The sequence below is a fragment of the Amblyomma maculatum genome, chromosome 11 (genome assembly GCF_055883805.1).
Source record: "Amblyomma maculatum isolate TAMU_Amacu chromosome 11, ASM5588380v1, whole genome shotgun sequence".
NCBI lineage: Eukaryota > Metazoa > Arthropoda > Arachnida > Ixodida > Ixodidae > Amblyomma > Amblyomma maculatum.
Window position 1 is genome coordinate 151131144 of NC_139354.1, and position 18084 is coordinate 151149227.

An 18084-nucleotide genomic window follows, 5' to 3' on the forward strand; every position below is an offset into this window, starting at 1 on the left:
GAAGAAGCTAAAGTTTGGTACTGACCGCCTCTCGGTGCTCTGGATCTGATCTCCTGTGCCTGTTGGGTCAACCCCCATTAAAACCAACCTTCTGGTTACGGCCCTAACCGGCTACATGACACTGGTGGAGGTTCGCCTTTGAACTCCATGGCTCAAGCCTCTCGCAGCCGCTCATCGAGTCCCAACCGGCTTCCGCACTCGTGTCTACACCTATTCATCGGTGCAACCGTCACCTCCGGGGTCTGGCGCCGGCATTTGCTCCTCTACTTGAACCGCCGCCATACGACCTACAATTCGATAGTTCTGCAATGGCCCAGGCAAGTCAACATCATTTGCAGCTTCAGCAGCCTCGTATGCCCCCCCCCCCCCCATGAAGGATGCAGCGAAGTTGCGGCACCTTATGCAGGACTTAAAAGAACCCCTCTTCGCTGGTCTGGTTCGCAGTCAACCTCAAACCGTCGCGGACTTCATCAATGAAGCGACCCTCATTGAGAGAGCCCTGCAGCAACGATGCCGGCGGACTGAGTCTGCCTGTGGTCAGCCCTTCAGCAGTGGGGCCACTTTGTACGGGTCCACTGAACATCACACATCGTGAGCTGATCCTCGAGGTAGTTCGCGAGGATCTCCTGAAGTTTTATCTTGAACCGCCTAATCCGATTTCTTCTGTTACCAAAGCCGTGCGCGAAAAAATCCGTCCGACATTTTCACCGCCTGAGTCGCCGTCGGAGGCACGTTCTATCAGATACGCAGGGGCTTTTCTTTGGCCCGCAGTACCTCCCGCGCAACAGCTTTTTTTGATGCACAGTCGCCACCCGCTCCTCAGCCACCGTTCTACCAACCTTCCTTCCAGCCAACATCCCAGCAGAGCCCCGTCATGCAACCACCGGTTCGGAAGGCAGACGTCTGGCGTATTCGTCACACACGGCAGCTGTGCTACCACTGCCGGGAACACGGCCACGTGTACCGTCGTTGTCCCTACCGTGAACTCAGTCTTCGGGGTTTTTCTCATTATACCCCGCGTCCCCAGGTCTGCGAACGTCCCCCTGAAATTTAAGAATACCCAGCAACCCGTGCGACCTCTTCGACCGACCATACACAGTCGTCTTCTCCCGAGGGCTACTCACCACCCAGCCGCCATGATTTTACTGATGCATCGAGGCGCCGGTCGTTAAGCCCACCACGGGGAAACTGAAGGCGGCGATCTTGGGGGGGCAGGTCGCTGAGGAATGGGACCGATGTCCCGAAGACCCCCCCCCCCCCCCCCGTGACGACGCAGCCCGATGCTGTGACTACGATGCCGCCGCATGAACCCGAAAATCCGAATCGACCTCATGCCGATCCCGTTGTTAGCGCCGACCTTCCTGTTCTCGTCGACAGGCACGCAGTGACGGCTTTGCTAGACACTGGAGCAGACGTCTCGATAATAAGCAAGAATTTCGGGGATTGGCTCTCCAAGGTGAAAATTGAATAGCTGGGGCCGCAAATTCGTACTGCTGGCGGTCACCTTATCACGTCGATCGGGCGATGCACTTCCTGAGTAACCATCGCCAAATCAACCTCTGTAGCCGTGTTTGGTATCCTGCCGTGCTGCTGTAAGCACCTCATACTCTGCATGGACTATTTACGTGAGTATACGGCCACGACTTATTTTCCACGCCGTACTACCCCGTTTTCGACGCCTGCAACGACAGTCGCTGACTCCGAACGACGCCACGCACCATTACGCATCGTTGACGCGGGTGTGTCCACGCCGCCATGCTCGTCTGCTCTCGCCACAGTCGTGTGCGACGACCAGTCCTGTGGTGCCGTTGTTGCCAAACAGAACACAGAGCTTCTGTTACATAATGGCGTTTGTGTTGCACCTTCACAAACGCATCTGACCAACGGTCTAACGCACGTGCTAATTACTAATTTCGGGAACGAACACCAATGCATCGCTAAAGGTACCACTGTAGCCTACTTTGAAGATGTCGCAGAAGCTCACAATTGCTTTGTTCTGAAGACCAGCACATCTGCCAGTTAAACGCCCAACTTCGACCTTGATGTGAATCCCGCTCTATCGCCGGCAGAGGACAGACTCGTCGGGCTACTCCTTCTTCAAGACTGCTTCTCGTCCGCCTCCGCAATTAAACAGATGGCTCTGACGAATCACGGCATAATAACCGACGACTGTAACCCACCTACCGAGTGTCACCGCGGGAACGCGAATTCATTGCTGAAAAGGTAGACGAGATGTTAAATGACGGTGTCATACAGCCATCGAGGAGTCCCTGTGCTTCACCTGTTGTTCTGGCTAAGGAAAAGACGGAAGTTTAAGGTTTTGTATGGACTACCATAATCTCAATCAGGTCGCAAAAAGGACGTCTACCCACTGCCACGCATTGAAGACTCATTAGACCTGCTGCGCCGCGCGCGCAACTTTTCATCAACTTGTTTTTAAGAGCGGTTACTGGCAGATAGAAGTCGGTAAACGTGATCTCGAGAAGACAGCGTTAGTCACGACCGATGGACTTTATGAATTCTAGGTCCTACCCTTCGGATTGTGCTCTGCTCTAGCAACATTTCAGCGAATGATGGACGCTGTTCTACTGGTCTTAAATGGCAGATGTGTCTAGCTTACCTGGACGGTGTTGTGTTTGCGCCAACTTTCGAGGTACACCTCTAACGTTTTCCCGCTGTGCTGCGGGCTGTCATATCTGCCGACCTTATGTTAAAACTCCAGAAATGTTCTTTTCCTTATGAAGAGCTCCTGTTGTTGGGCCACGTCATCAGCCATCGAGGTGTTTGGGCCGATCCCGCGAAAACATCAACCGTCACCAAATTCCCTACTCCGTCTGACAAGAAGGCAGTTCAGCGTTTCTTGGGCCTCTGCGCCGATTACCGCAGGTTTAATGAAAACATTTCGCGCGTTGCCGCTCGACTGACACTTCTCACTCGAGATGATGCCACCTTCACCTGGACAGACGAACCACAAAAGGCATCAACCAGTTACGGCATCGCTTGCAGACAACTGTGCTTGCCATTTCGATGCGAATGCCGAGACCCTGGTCCACGCAGATGCCAGCAACGTGGGTCTAGGCGCTGTACTCGTCCAGTGGCAAGACGGTGCCGAGCGAGTTATCGCATACGCCAGCCGGACTTTGTGCCATGCCGAATTGAACAATTCCACCACCGAAAAACAATGTCTGGTTTTTGTATGGGCGGTGATGAAATTTCAACCCTATCGATATGGCCGGCACTTTCGGGTCGTGAGCGGCCACCAGTCTCTGTGTTGGTTAACGAAGTTTCGAGATCCCTCCGGACGCCTTGCACTATGGAGTTTATGGCTGCAGGAGTTCGACATGACTATCGTGTATAAGTCTGGGCGTCAGCACGACGCCGACTGCTTGTCCTGTTCACCTGTCGAGGCTGCACGTGAAGACAAGGAACCAGACTTCCCCCTTATTACAGCCGTCAACGCCCTCACTGCTTCACAGCTGCCACGTGACGACTCGGCTCTAGCATTACTCATAGATTTTTGGAAGCGCGTACTACAGAAATTCCTCGTCTATTCGCCAGAGCGCAGTCATCGTTTTGCATAAGAAACAATGTGTTATACACGAGCGACTCCGCTCCGACAGAAAGGGATTATTTCGTCATCGTGTCAGAGTCTCTTCACGAAGAAATCTTGCAGGCATGTCGGGGAGCATACCTCAGGTGACCGCGGGTCACCTGGGGTATGCTCGATCTCTGTCCCGAATTAAGAAGAGTTATTACTGGCCAAACTTTGTGGCCATAGTACGACATTACGTAAAAACATGCCATGATTGTCAGCGACGGAAAACACCGTCTGTGAAATCGGCTGGTTTACTGCATTCTGTTCTAGTGCCAAGGTGCCCATTCGAACAAGTTGGCATGAATCTGTTGGGTCCTTTTCGAAATTTTTATTCAGGCAACATGTGGATAATGGGCGCTACAGATTATCTCATGGGTTACGCTGAAACGAAGGCCCACCAGCGCGGCACGGCAATCGAGGCCGCGAAATGTTTCATCGAACTCATCGTTCTGAGGCACGGCGCCCTGACAGTTATAATAACGGACCGAGGCAGGGCTTTCACTTGCAAGCTACTGGAATTTGTCTGGCAGCTGAGTGGCACTACTCATCTCTGATCAACCGCCTACCATTCACAGACTAATAGCTTGTCAGAACTTCGGAACAAAACTCTCGCCGACATGATGTCCAGATACGTGGATGTTGAACATCGGTCTTGGGATGACGTCCTGCCGTACGTCACATTTGCGTACAATACACCGCAGCAGAAAACAACACAAATGACGCCGTTCTCCCTACTGTATGGCTGCGAAGTTTCGACAATACTGGAATCCATGTTGCTCCATGACGGCCGTGACCTCGAAGTTGGCACCGAGGAATTTACTCAGCGCGCAGAAGAAGCGCGACAGCGGGCGAAGGTACGCATCCGGAATTAGAAAGGCCGAGACGCCCAGCCTTAGAATAATAGCCAACATGAAGTGGCTTTCGAACCGGACGGCAGAGTGTGGCTCTGCACTCCGATTCGACGTCGTGGACTATCCAAGAAAATTCTTAAACACTACTTTGGCCCATACAAAGCGCTCCGTCAGCTGAGTGACGTCACGTACGAGGTGCTTCCGGACTGCTTTTCTACTACTTGTCGCCAGGAGAAACCCGAGGTTGCTCACGTCGTGCACATGAAGGCATAATTTTCACGAGAACTACCCTAGAAGGTTTGCACACCGCCTTACCGCATATTTCTTGTTTTTTTTTTACTGCTTTCCAATTTATCAGGTCAGCGCTTCTTTTAGAGAGGGGTGTAATGTAGTGTATGCAACATCAGTTGCTTGTCTCGTGCACTGACGTGAAGGAGAAGTGGCCCCGTGACGTTCGATTAGAAGAGGCTGAAGTTTGGTGCTGAACGTCTCTCGGTGCTCTTGACCTGCTCTGGTGTGCCTGTTGGATCAACCATTAAAACCAATATTCTATCTTCTGTTTATGGGCCTAAACGACTACGCGAAAAGGTGATTAATTATTTAAATTATCATGTAGTACAAATTTTATATTAGTTGATCAAGTGCAATTATACTCAACCTGACGTTACTATCACGCTAGCCCCTGCGCACACATTCCGTACATGGCACTCACAATCCATGCAATGGTACGCGCTTAGGTATTTGCCCTTGTCAGCCAAGTGCGCGCCTCTGAACTTTCAGGCTGACACGCGCACTGTGAATTTCACTATGCATAAAACGTTACGACATTCGTAAAACGTCCAAGTTTAGAGAATTCGTAATATTGTAACGAGCTGCAAAGGAGATGAAGATGCGCTGGGGAAGAAGGAAAAGGAAGTGGTGCGCGCGCAGAGCCAGAGAAGGCTGACTGCTGACACGGTGCCCCTGACGTCCCGTACGTTCCGTTTTTCACCAGTCTTCAGCATAGCAAATTGTTGGAGGCGTGCAAGGTAAGACCAGCTTCGCCAGCAACAGCTCCACCACTCGGATCTCACCGCAGTTGACGCCTTGCCTGTTTGCCACCTTTCATTCCTGAGATATCCCTGGACGGAGACGCCGCACCCAGATCAGCATCTAACACCTTGTGGCCGCATTATCGCGAGCCTCGATCATTCGCGGGCGCTGCCGGTCAGGATGTGAACGAATGGCTGACGCACTATCAACGCGTCAGCCGATAGAACAAGTGGGACGCGACCGTCCAACCTGCCAACGTGGTGTTTGCGCTCCCAGACACGGCTCTTCCGTGGTAGGCGAACCGCAGTCTTCTTAACGTCTTGAACACGTTTTGTAGAAGAGCTTAGCCACTGCTTCGGTGACACCTCTCCAAGGAAGAAGTGTGCAGAACAGATACTGGCTCACTGAGCACAGCTTCCTGGAGAGACCTGCACCCAGTACGTAGAGGCGGTCCTGAAGCTTTATAAAGCCGCTTCACCTCGCATTTCAAGCGAGGACAAGATCGTTAAAAAGCTTAGGCGAGGACATCTACACCTACCTGATAAGTAGAAACCACCTTGCATCGGTATCGAATGTGGTCGATCTTTTCCGCCCGTTTGCAAAACTTAAGATGCGGAGAATCACTTCCACGTTTGATAGCTTGGCTACTGTCCCTACTGTAAAAGACATTGACTTCACATCCACCAGTAACCTTGATGCTACTATTTGTCGCATTGTGTGTGACGAGATCGCCCGCTGTCAAGATCTAACCTGCCGTCCCACTGAACAGCCATTTGCGTATCCGCTGTCTCAGCTCCAGCGTCTGTCTATTAACGCAGTGGATTTTGATGGGTACCATGTGCTCTAGCACTCCCTAAACTGCGTAGCCTGTCATACTCTACGAACGCACCACAAAGCACATGTGCGCTCTACGGAGCCACCACCAGTCAATTTCGAAGGGGACGTGATATATTGATACGGCGCGTAGCGACTTACTGAGAAGCAGCAGAAGCAGAAGAAGAAGCAAAGGAAGCGAGGCGCGCGCAGACTGATCTGGGTATCTGAGCGGTGTGCGTCCGTCATTCATTCAATGTTCGCCTGTATTAAAACCAATTCATCCGTTACATTTGGTGCTAGGCGCTGGGTAAAAACATTCTGGATCCGCCAGTACCTCGCCGCAGCCGTCGTGTAGCAGGTTTGCCACCTTTATCTCCTCAACGGTACCTTTCAATGGCTACCACCCGCACAATGCAGACTCATGAACAGCGACCTGAAGAGACGACGACCTTTCCCCCCCAGAGAGAGCCACGTACGTTCTACGGCGAGCCCTAAGATGCCGTTGAAGAATGACTGCGACATTACGAAAGATGCAGCAAGTACAACCGCAGGAATTCGATCGCACGTCTGTACAATGTAGTTTTCTTCCAAGCTGGCACGGCTCTCACGTACTTTGACAACCACGAAGAAATCCGGACGATATGTGTGGAACCGATTCGCTGAAGAAATTACGAAGTCCTTTGGGGACACCCTTGCGAAGAAGGAACGCGCTGAGCATCAGCTTTCCCAGAGAGCCCAGCTGCCCGGTGAGACATGCAAACGTTACATTGAGGAAATATTGAAACTTTGTCGCATTATAAACCGGCAGATATCAGAAGAAGACTAGGTAGGGCACCTTTTCAAGGGGATTGCTGAGGATGTGTACAATTTCATTATTTCGCGGGACGCCCTTGCCACAGTAGCAGATGTCGTCAAGCAGTACCGGGCATTTGAGGCGTTAAAGGCACGTCGGATAGCGCCCAAATTTGGCCGTCGTTCTAATGTGACAACTGTTGCCGGTATCGACATTCCGGAGGCTGAAGACATCGCTTCTATGTTCAGGAGGGTTATACGCGAGGAGCTAGATATTCAGCGGCAACGTATAAATTTCGATGTACCTGACCACCCGACATCGAGATCCGTATCATCATGGGAACAGCGCACGCCATGGGCTGCACAAAATAGCAGCGAACCATCTTACAACAACGGCGTGGAGCGGACTCTGCAAGCAACATCGCACCCTTATTTCCAGCAGCTTCCATCCCATCCAGATGAAGTGCCTTGTGGTGCTCCTCATTGCGTTTGTGTCACCCCGTCTGGGCCTCCAAGGGATCCTGAAGTGAACTACAATAGCCACCAGCCACCCGTATGTTACGGCTGCGGGGGCAGTGGACACATCTTCCGTTTTGGCCCGCGTCGTCAAATTACCCGGCCCCTGTCCAACGAGCACCGCCCCGTGGTGCCACCCGCTACCTTTTATCGGCCCCCTTTCTCTGAACGCCACACACGGAATGACTTCCCTGTGTCCGATCGCAGCAGCACTCCCACGCCGCAGCGAAAACCCCGTTCGCCATCCCCACGTCGTCGCTTTGTTTCTCCACCGCTGGGAAATTTGTGCGACCGATGGAGGTAAGGTCGCCGGACGGTCAATTTGTCAGTCTCAGTGTGTGTAGACAATGTTAAAACGGATGCTTTGGTTGACACTGGTGCCGCTGTGTCAATTATGAGCCTTTCATTTAAGAACTGCCTTCGACAGAAAGTTATGTTTGTGTGGGGCAAAAGCACTACGTTTTGTGGAGTTGGGGGTGAAACTTTAGTTCAGGTTGGCCTGTGCTCAGTTTCAGTTGTAATTTGTGACGAGTGCTATAGGACAGAATTCGTTGTATTGAGACGTGCCACGCATGACGTGATCTTGGGGGCTGACTTTTTGCGCGAGTGTGGTGCGACTTTAGATTTTAGTGCCGGTGAAGTTTGTTTGCAGCCAAACATTATCCCCGCAATAGTAGATAACATGTCTCAGAGGCATCAAGGAGTTCTTGCCCTGAAAGAAGATGTGCTGCTTCCTGAGATAACGGCGACGTTTCTCCCCGTGAAGGCATCTGAATCCTTCATGGGTAAACATTCAATAGTCGTCGAACCAGATATCTCCAATGGAGCGAAAAAAATATTTTGGTGCCACGCTACGGGGGTCGTGGAGGCGAAGGATGGTCGCGCATACCTCTGGGCTGTGAACGTGTCAGAAGAGCCTGTTCATCTTCCTTCTGGTTTGAAACTCACGAGATTTGAGAATGATGTGACTCATACCGCTGGAATTATTTCCGATTGCTGAGGAGCCGCGAAAGACAAGTCTGAATATTGTGCTGAGTTTGAGGGCATGGTCAAAAAATCGCTCTCATCTAGTGAACGTCTTATTCTGCAAGATATTTTGACAACTCATGCCCAAGTGTTCGACTTTGCCTCAAACGAATCGGGTAGCCATTTCCCAGCTTCTCGGCTACAGCACAAATTTAACGCAGGACATTCGCCAAAAACCTTACAGAGTCTCCCCGGCACAGCGCAAGATAATTCAAGAACAGGTAGACGAAATGCTGCAGAAAGGAATCATCTGAGAATCTTCCAGTCCGTGGGCTGCACCTGTGATCATAGTGCGAAAAAAAAAAGACAATTCTTGGCGATTTTGTGCAGGCTATCGTCGTTTGAATGCGGTAACAACGAAAGACGTATACCCGTTACCTCGCACTGATGACGCTGTCGATTGTCTGCAATCGGCGTCATATTCCTCCTCTGTTGATTTGTGATCTGGCTATTGGCAAATTCCTCTACATCCAACTGACCGTGAGAAGACTGCTTTTGTAACACCAGATGGTTTATACGAATTTAATGTAATGCCCTTTAGATTATGCAACGCTTCCGCGACGTTCGAGCGATTTATGGACGCTATCCGTCGTGGCCTCATGTAGGAAATATGCATGCGTTACCTTGATGATGTTATCATTTTTGGAAATACCTTCTAAGAGCACAGTGAGAGGCTCCATAATGTCCTTGAATGCATTGGCAAAGTGGGCCTCATTTTGAATTCGAAGAAGTGCCATTTTCGAGAGCGACAGACTTTAGTTCATCGGTTCCTCGCAAAGAGGATGGTATCAGGCTGGATCCGCAGAAGATTGCTGCACTACGCGACTTCGAAACTCCATGCACCCTGAAAAGTCTTCCGAGCTTTCTTGGCTCTCTTAATTTTTCGTCGCTTCATTGCTGGTTTTGCGCAACTTGCCCACCCCCTTACGTCTTTACTGCACAAGGATTCGCAATTTGCGTGGACCACAGAGTGCGAATCCTCTTTTAATCTGTTCAAGTCTCCTCTGACTTCAGCACCATTGCTGTGCCACTTCGACCCTTCTGCTGTGACGGAGGTTCACACTGACACGCGTGGCGTCGGTCTTGGGGCGGTGCTTGTTCGGCTGCATAGTGGGACTGAGCACGTTGTTTCATATGCCAGCCGCACGTTGACAAAATGTGAACGGAACTACACAGTTACCGAATTGGAGTGCCTCGCAGTTGTGTTCGCTGTGCAAAAGATTTCACCCTACCTATATGGACGCTACCTCAGCATAGTTACTGACCATTATTCGTTATGCTGGCTCATCGGACTTCGCGATACATCCGGTCGTCTGGCGCGCTGGGCATTACGCCTACAAGAATATAACTTTGGCTTCGCGTACAAGATTGGACATTACAGTGATGCATATAGCTTGTCACGGCACCCATTACCGACTTCCGTTTACAATGAAGACGGCTTCGACGGGTGTTTAGCCTCAATCGCCTCGACGCTTCCTAGTATGGCGACCATTAGGCGAGAAGAACGCAACGACCGGTCACTACAGCCTATTATACAAGAGGCAGATGGAAGAGCAGAGTCATCGCAGTTTACTTTCGAAGACGGTGCTGCCCTCCTTTTAGTCGTTTCAAAAAGTCTCCGTGCACAAGTTTTGCGTGCCATGCACCATGACATTACCTCTTTACATCTAGGCTTCTGTAGTACCCAGCACCGAATTCGCCAGCGTTTTTATTGGCCATAAATTTTTAAGACAACCAAGCATTATGTTGCGGCATGTGAACAATGCCAACGACTTAAGGCACGCACCACCACTCTGGCCACACCTTTACAACCCGTCAAGTCACCTACCTCACCTTTTAAAAAGAATGGAATTGACATGCTCGGTCATTTTCCAAAGACTGTAGAGGGCTGCCGCTGGGTTATCGTCTACGTTGACTATCCTACCAGATACGCGAAGACCGCTGCTCCCGCTACCGCAAAGGCTGCTGATGTTTCGTCGTTTCTTTGCATTCTGTTATTCTTCGCCATGACGCACTCCGTGTAATTATAAGTGATCGTGGTCGGTAATTCACGGCTAATGTCATGGCAAAAATGCTCCGACTTTGTAGTTCACACTACCGTCACGCGACACCGTATCATCCGCAGACCAAAGGTCTCATCGAGCGCACCAATCGCACCTTGACAACCAAGCTGTCCATGTACGTTTCGTCTGACCATCGCAACTGGGATGCAGTGCTACCGTATGTGACGTACGCTTATAACACTGCAAATCATTAGGTTACCGGCTATTATCCTTTCTATTTACTCTATGCAAGGCCTTCCCACGTTTTTCTAGACACCATCTTCCCATTTTCCCCTAACGACGAAGCGTCTGTTTCCCATATACTGTGCCGTGCCGAATAAGCCCGTCGTATAGCCCGCTTACACACACTGGCTTCTCAAAGCCGCTCGAAAAACACTGCGATCTGCATCATAATGCAGTTGCTTACTGCCCTGGAGACTACTCTGGCTTTGGACGCCTATTCGCAAGTGAGGATTATATGAGAAGTTTCTCTGCAAGTACGATGTCCCCTTCGTCGTGTTGGACCGACTGAAGGACGTGAATTACGTCATCGCCAAAGTCACGACGGATAACCGCCGATCCCTCAAGACACAAGCTCACGTGGCTCGCCTGAAGCGCAACCATCTTTGATCTGCCTAATTTTCTTCAGGGCGAGAATCGTTTGCCCGGGGGAATTCTTACGCCGCGTAACGGCTTACTGAGAAGCAACAGAAGCAGAAGAAGAATACGCAGAGGCAGCGAGGCGCGCGTAGACGGATCGGGGTTTCTGAGCCATGTGCGTCCGTCCTTCATTCGACGTTCACCTGTATTAAAACCATTTCATCCGTTACAAATAATGCCTTCCATATGGTTCCTCACGCGGTAATGTCTTCGTGAGCGGACTTCTGTCCGTCCGTCCTTAGGTTGCGGCTGGTATGGTAATCCAGGCCACATCTCACGGTTTTGTCATTGCGGTCGCTCACCAGGCTACGGTACCACCACCCATGGTGCAGAGCCAGGCTATCAGCAGCAGTATCTTCCCCACCGTCCGCCTTTCCACTGCATCCGCTGCACCAATTATTTGCAGGCTAGCATGTACACCTCTTCTCCGGCATCGGACTGCAGCGCGACTCCTCCTCCAGCATTCCGCACACGCCGGTCATCATCTCATCCGGAAAACTAGTCAGCGTGACCGATGGAGGTGAGGTCGCTGCAAGTCTGCTGTGCACCAACGTACCTACGCCTGTTTTAAAGCTGAAAATAAAGTTAACATGTCTGTGGATGGTGTAGTCACATCGGCTCTTATGTATACTGGGGCCATTGTTTCAGTAATGAGTTTAGGATTTAAACAATTGTTAGGGCACATAGTGATGTTTCAGTGTGCCCCTTCGTCAACATTGTGTGGAGTAAGCGCTGAATCGTTGCAGTCTTTTGGAGTGTGTAGTGTAGAAGGCGAACTCGGCTGATCAGTGTTTCACGCGGAATTAATACTTTTGCCGGTTTCACCGATGGTGTGATTTTAGCCTTCAACTCTTTCAACATATGTGGCACTACCATTGACTGTGGAAGTCGGGTGGTTTATTTCGAGCAGACATTGTCTGTTCTCTTAGAACGTTCGTGCGATGCGGAAACGGTATTTAGCGTCTCCGAAGATACAGTCGTACCATCGTGGGCTGCAGTGTGTGTCAAAGTTCACCCATCGCCTCATAACAAGGAAATGAAAGCCAGGCTATTTATTTTGCATGCCTTAAGAGTGATGTACTCGTGCCCCATTGTTTGATTTCGTTGGGGAACGGTCGTGCGTGGTTGTGGGTGATGAATTCTTCCCCAGAGTCTGTTGTTCTGCCTGCTTGATTGAAGCTTGCCTCCTGTGGACATGATATGACCTCCGCTGTGGCATCGGTCGGAGTCGCATCAACCGAAAATCTTCAGTCTTCGTCACCAATAATAAAAACTTGCTCGCATGGTGAACGCCAGCCTCATTAATACTGAACGTCAAGCCCTGGTGGACTTCCTACTACAATAGTCTTTGTTTTTGATTTCGTCCAGACCTCTGGACAGGCTTCTATTCATGATTCTCGTATTCTTCATATGATCTACACCGGTTATTCTGGCCCTATCCTCCTGAAAGCTTATAAAGTATCAGCATCAGAGCGCAAGATCATCAGCGAACAAGCGCGTGAAGTGCTCCACAAGGGGTTCATTAAGATGTCTTGCAGTCACTGGGCTGCTCTTGTATTGTGTTGCCCAAGAAGGATGGTAGTGGCGATTCTGCATGGGTCATCGAGATCTGAACGCCATCACGAAGAAAGACGTTTACCTCTCCCTCGCATAGATGACGCCATATTTAAACAAGGGAATTGCGCTAAAAAGACACGGACAAGAAGAGGACATGTACAGCCATGGATGGACATGCGTCCGTCCATATCCTCTTCTCGTACATGTCTTTTTCAGCGCAATTTCCTTGTTTAAGTATGTACGACTCACTCGTTCAACAACGGGCTCCCTTAAATGACGCCATATATTGCCTTTCTGCAGCTTCGTACATTTCTTGCGTCAATTTAGGATCGCATTATTGGAACATTCCTGTGCACACTGAAGATAAAAAACGGAATTTGTCACGCCAGACGGACGTTTTGAATTCAATGTTATGCCGTTCGGCATTTTCAACGCACCTGCAACTTTTGCAGTGCATGTCCCTCTAATTCATGAAAAACCGTGTCTATAAAGACAAGGGTCTTCATGATTTAAAGTGGGATATTTGTATGTGTTACCTTAATGACGTGGTTATTTTTGGAAGACTTTCAGGGAACACAAAGAAAGCTTAGCTGTTGTCCTGGACTGTTTTTGTCACGCCGGCCATATTCTTAATCCAAATAAGTGCCGGTTTGGCGAGCGGCAGGCAGTGGTGCTTGGACGTCTTGTTGAGAAACACAGGGTGCAACCTGATCACTAGAAAACGGAGGCTGTCCAATCGTTTAGGCCACCCTCTTCTGTCAATGAGCTTCGCAGCTTCTTTCGGTTATTTTTATATTTTCGTCATTTTGTAGACCGCTTTATGGATATCGCCGCTCCGTTGTCAAGTCTTTTGCACAAAGACGCTTCTTTTGTTTGGACCTCTGAATGGCAAGCCTCTTTTCGTCAGCTCAAGTTTCTGTTGACATCAGGCCCTATTTCACGCCATTTCGATCCTCCAGTACCAACAAACATTTACACGGATGCGAGTGATGTTGGCGTTGGGGCTATCTTGATTCAGCGCTACAACTACCAACATGTTACTGCATACTCAGCCGTACTTTAAACAAGCCTGAGTATGAACTACATGGTTAGTGAGCAGGAATGTCTAGCAGTGGTCTTCGGCATCCAGCGGTTTCGGTCGTACCTACACGGCCGCCTATTCAGCATTATAACCGACCATCACTCTCTCTGCTGGCTTGTCAACCTTCGAGATCTCAATGATCGGCTCGCGCGATGGGCTCTTCGCCTCCAGAAGTATACGTTCGAGGTGGTGTGTAAGAGGTGCCGACGCCACGCCGACGCCGACTCTCTATACCGTCTTCGTCTTGCTACTCCTGAGTGCGACGCGGACAACTTCGACGATTACATCTAGGTTGTGGTTGCCGAGTTTCCGGACCTTCAAGTGTTTAAATCGGAACAGCAAAGCGATCCGGGCTCACAACTCTCTACAACGCCCCGCTGACCCGTCGATGTGTCTGCGGGTTCTGAGTAGCTGACGATATCCTGTGGAAAAAGAAGTATTCTTCAGTGGGCCCACGTACCGATTGTAGTTCCCAAACCCTCTGTTAGTCTGTTTCGCGCGTGCTCCATGACGATCCCACGTGTGGGTTTCCGGGATCGGCTCGGATGCTTTGCACGCCCAAGAACGGTTTTATTGTAATAAGATGCGATCGACCATTGCCACAAACACTCTAAAGTTGCTCCAGTTGGGCTGTTGCACCATGTGCCACCTCCCAGCGTGACCTGTCAGCAAGTCAGCATTGACCTCTAGGGTCCATTTCCAAAGTCTTGCTTTGTCAACTGCTTGACAAAGCAGTTTCTTTGCTACTATTATCTTAGTTCTCTGAAACGGCGGCTATTCCATCAGCGGCAGCGCATCAAGGCTCGCTATTTCTGCTGCGCTTAGTGATATCACGCCTTGGACCACCGTGGGTTATAATAAGTGACTGTGGCTGTTAGTTCACGGCGGATGTTGTCGAGGAGTTCCTAGGTCTATGTGTAACAAAGTTTCGCCACTCCACACCATATCACCCGCAAAATAACGGCTTGACAGATTGCATAAACAGGATGTTGACAAACATGATTTTAATGTACGTGGCTGCAAATAACAAGAACTGGAACACCATCCTGCATTTTGCTAGATATGCTTTCAATACAGCGATTCATGAAACTATGGGTTATATGTCTACTTTCTTCGCTACGCCTGGCCACATGCAACATCCTGGACACCATATAGCTCTTTTCCATAAGCGACAAACACTGCATCGCTTAAACCCTGTGTCTCGCAGAAGTTCGACGACTGGTGCGCCTGCGGACCATTGCTTAGCAAAAAAGCGCTTCAAGAACACTGTCATAAACGCAGTCGGCACGTTACCTACACTCCGGGGCATAATGCCTGGCTTCGGCGACCGTTACAGAGGCGTGGCCTTCACCAAAAATTGTTGGCTCACTACAATGGACCTTACGTGATCATTAACCGCATCAGTGACAACGAGATTGCGCGCCTCACTATGACAGGTCGTCGCTCGAAAAAAAAATCAGAACTATGATATGTTTAGCGCTTGAAGCTGTGCCACCTTCGTGAGACCTCGTAGCTCGCCCGACGGGCTTCGGCTGCGCTGGGGGAGATGTAACCGGCTGCAAACAAGATGCAGGTGCGTTAAGGAAGGAGAGGAAATGATGCGTGCGCATATCCAGAGAGTACTGACTGCTGACACGGTGCCCCTGACTTCCCGTTCGTCCCGCTTTTCACCAAAGCCTCCAGCATAACGATATGTTAAATTATATCCTTGTTTCATGATCAGGCAGTGTAGAAACAGCGTTAGCGTATGCTCGCAAATTCCAGAAGTTACCGTTGTGGATTTTGCGTACTTTGCGTGAAAACATTACGGCACTCTTCCAAGCCATAACCACTCGATTCAGTTGAAAACGAGGTCGTTGCTCTCCTTTTGAAAAGTTTTAGCGCTGCTGGTGGGTTTCGCTGGCTTTCGAAAAAACTTACCTTTTACGAATTTCCAATAGTTTGCTCAAAACCAACAGGTTGTATTTGAGCAAAGTATTGGATATGCGCTTTCTATTCTGCACTCCCCCCCCCTTTTCAGAAAAAGAATGGTAATGAAGCTGCCATCCGCTCAGACAGTTCCCAGGTCGTACGGATGCAAGAGAAAGTCTTTGAAGCTCTGTGAAGCTGTTTTACGCATTTAAGAAATTTAATAATTTGGTCAGTAATAAATTCTCAAACCTATCTGCCGCATGAATACTAAGCAGAGAATTGACGGGGAAAAAAGGGATTCGCATGATACACGAAGGAAAGAAGCCAACAGGAGGTGAGGTCAAGAAAACCGTAGGGTAGTTTTTATTTTTGTTTTTGTTGTTGGCAGGTATTAGCACTGTACTATCAGTTCAGTCGTTCAGTCGTGTCCGACTCTTCGTGACCCTATGGACCATTTCACGCCACGCTTTCCGGTCTCTCACTATCTTCCTAACATCACATAAAACACTGTACTATATTTAGGGCCAATAGACTGTTGGCTGCTTTGCGTTGACACCTTCTCCGCTGTTGCCGAAACGCTGCTCTCATCGTCAACTCAATGCGAGACGGAAGTTCCGAAATTTCAATGTCTGCCCTGTATTCACTGTCTCCAGTGTCGGTCTCGCTGCTTCGCCTGTCGGCTTGCTTTCTGGCTCAGCGGCAAGCCCAACGTAGTCTCATTTACGCCCGCATCATGCCTAGCAAGCACGAAACAGTTCAGCAGCATCACCAGTATAGCATCGTGGCTGGACAGAGGTTGTGCCTTCCAAGCGCGGTAATTTTTCAATTTATTGTTATTTAGTTTCTTCGGCTCCCCACAAGGCGATCTTGACTGAGGTGCGTCCCATCAAGCAGTTATGGTGCATCCGCTCGTCCAGATGAAATAGAGATTAAATCTCAAGCATATCACAATGGCGTCCGGGGCGCCAGCGTCTGGCGGCGCACCTGTCAGCGGTAGCACGCTCAAGAATCCGACGCAGCCCCCAAACTCAGAGTCGACAGTGATGAGGGAAAACCTAGGACTACTGTTTTGTTTAACTTTCTTTTTCATGCGTCTGTACACGACTGCGTCCTTCAGTCTCCCCCCTGATTCACCTGATTCATCGTCACAAAATAATGCCGGGAACATCCAGGCCGATCTCATAGCTCGAGGTTATGCAAACCGAGGGAGGTCAGAGGCCGAAGGGACCGAGGCAGTAATTCGTACCTACGCAGACATTTTGGTGCACTACCGTGGGACCAGAGACGGTATTCTCCGCCCCACAAGTTGTTAAACAGGGAGCAGTCAGTGTCATGGCGGCAGCTACAAACAAATTCTTATCCATGCCTGTTTTTATACAGCAAGACACATCCGACCGTATGCAGGGAGACATGTCCCTGGCGTGGACAGAAACCCACCATTTATCAATTTACATGCATATGTGGGCCTGTCAGAAAATACATGCAGTGCCTCTAATTCACAACGCCACGCCGGAGCAGTGGGAGGCTGCGCTGTCCAGTTCGGAGTTGAAAAAGCAGCTTTTGCTGATTGAACGGGCCAGCCGGTCAGCAAAGGCCGCGGGAATCCTGGATAGAGGACCCAACCACGGGAGCTCTACATTATTATTTTTCTTTTTTTCTTGCATTATAAAAAGTTTTCTCTCTCTCTTTCTCCCATCGTCACTTTTTTTATGCCACTTAAATTCATTCTGTCAACTTTTATTTCTTCCTGCTGTGAACGTCGGTGGCATTTGACTGGCTCATCAACGTGACACTCAAGTGTGCTTCATGGAACAGCTCGAACGGTGAAACAGGCAGTTGTTGCTGCGTGGTACAAGTAGTGGAACAGCATGCAAAAACAGAAATAACGAACAAGAGCTTCTGCTCGTAAAGGGAGTGCCAGTTCGTTTAGGTAATTCTAGCGAAATTCTTTTCAACATATTTCCATTCGTCCTTTCCGAGAATTTGTTTGCGGTGCACCGCCACCGGCTGTCTAATCGAGGTGCATTGGTATTTGCGTCGACAGAACGTTCACCGTGGAGAAAGTGTTTCGTTGATTTTTCGTAACAGAGCAATGCTTGTTAGGTGCCGTTTTCTTTATGTGTGCCTTGGTTTGGAGTACAATAGAATACAATACAATAATAAGTTTATTTCCAGGTTCAACTGGAGGGTTTCCAGGATAAAAGC

The 18084-nt window shown here is 49.7% G+C and overlaps 1 protein-coding gene across 1 annotated transcript in view; it reads left to right on the plus strand.

The window, feature by feature from the left end:
• Positions 1-18084, plus strand: part of LOC146175186 (epithelial serine protease-like) — a 102084-nt gene that overhangs the window by 10368 nt on the left and 73632 nt on the right. The gene's annotated exons all lie outside the window — the stretch shown is intronic.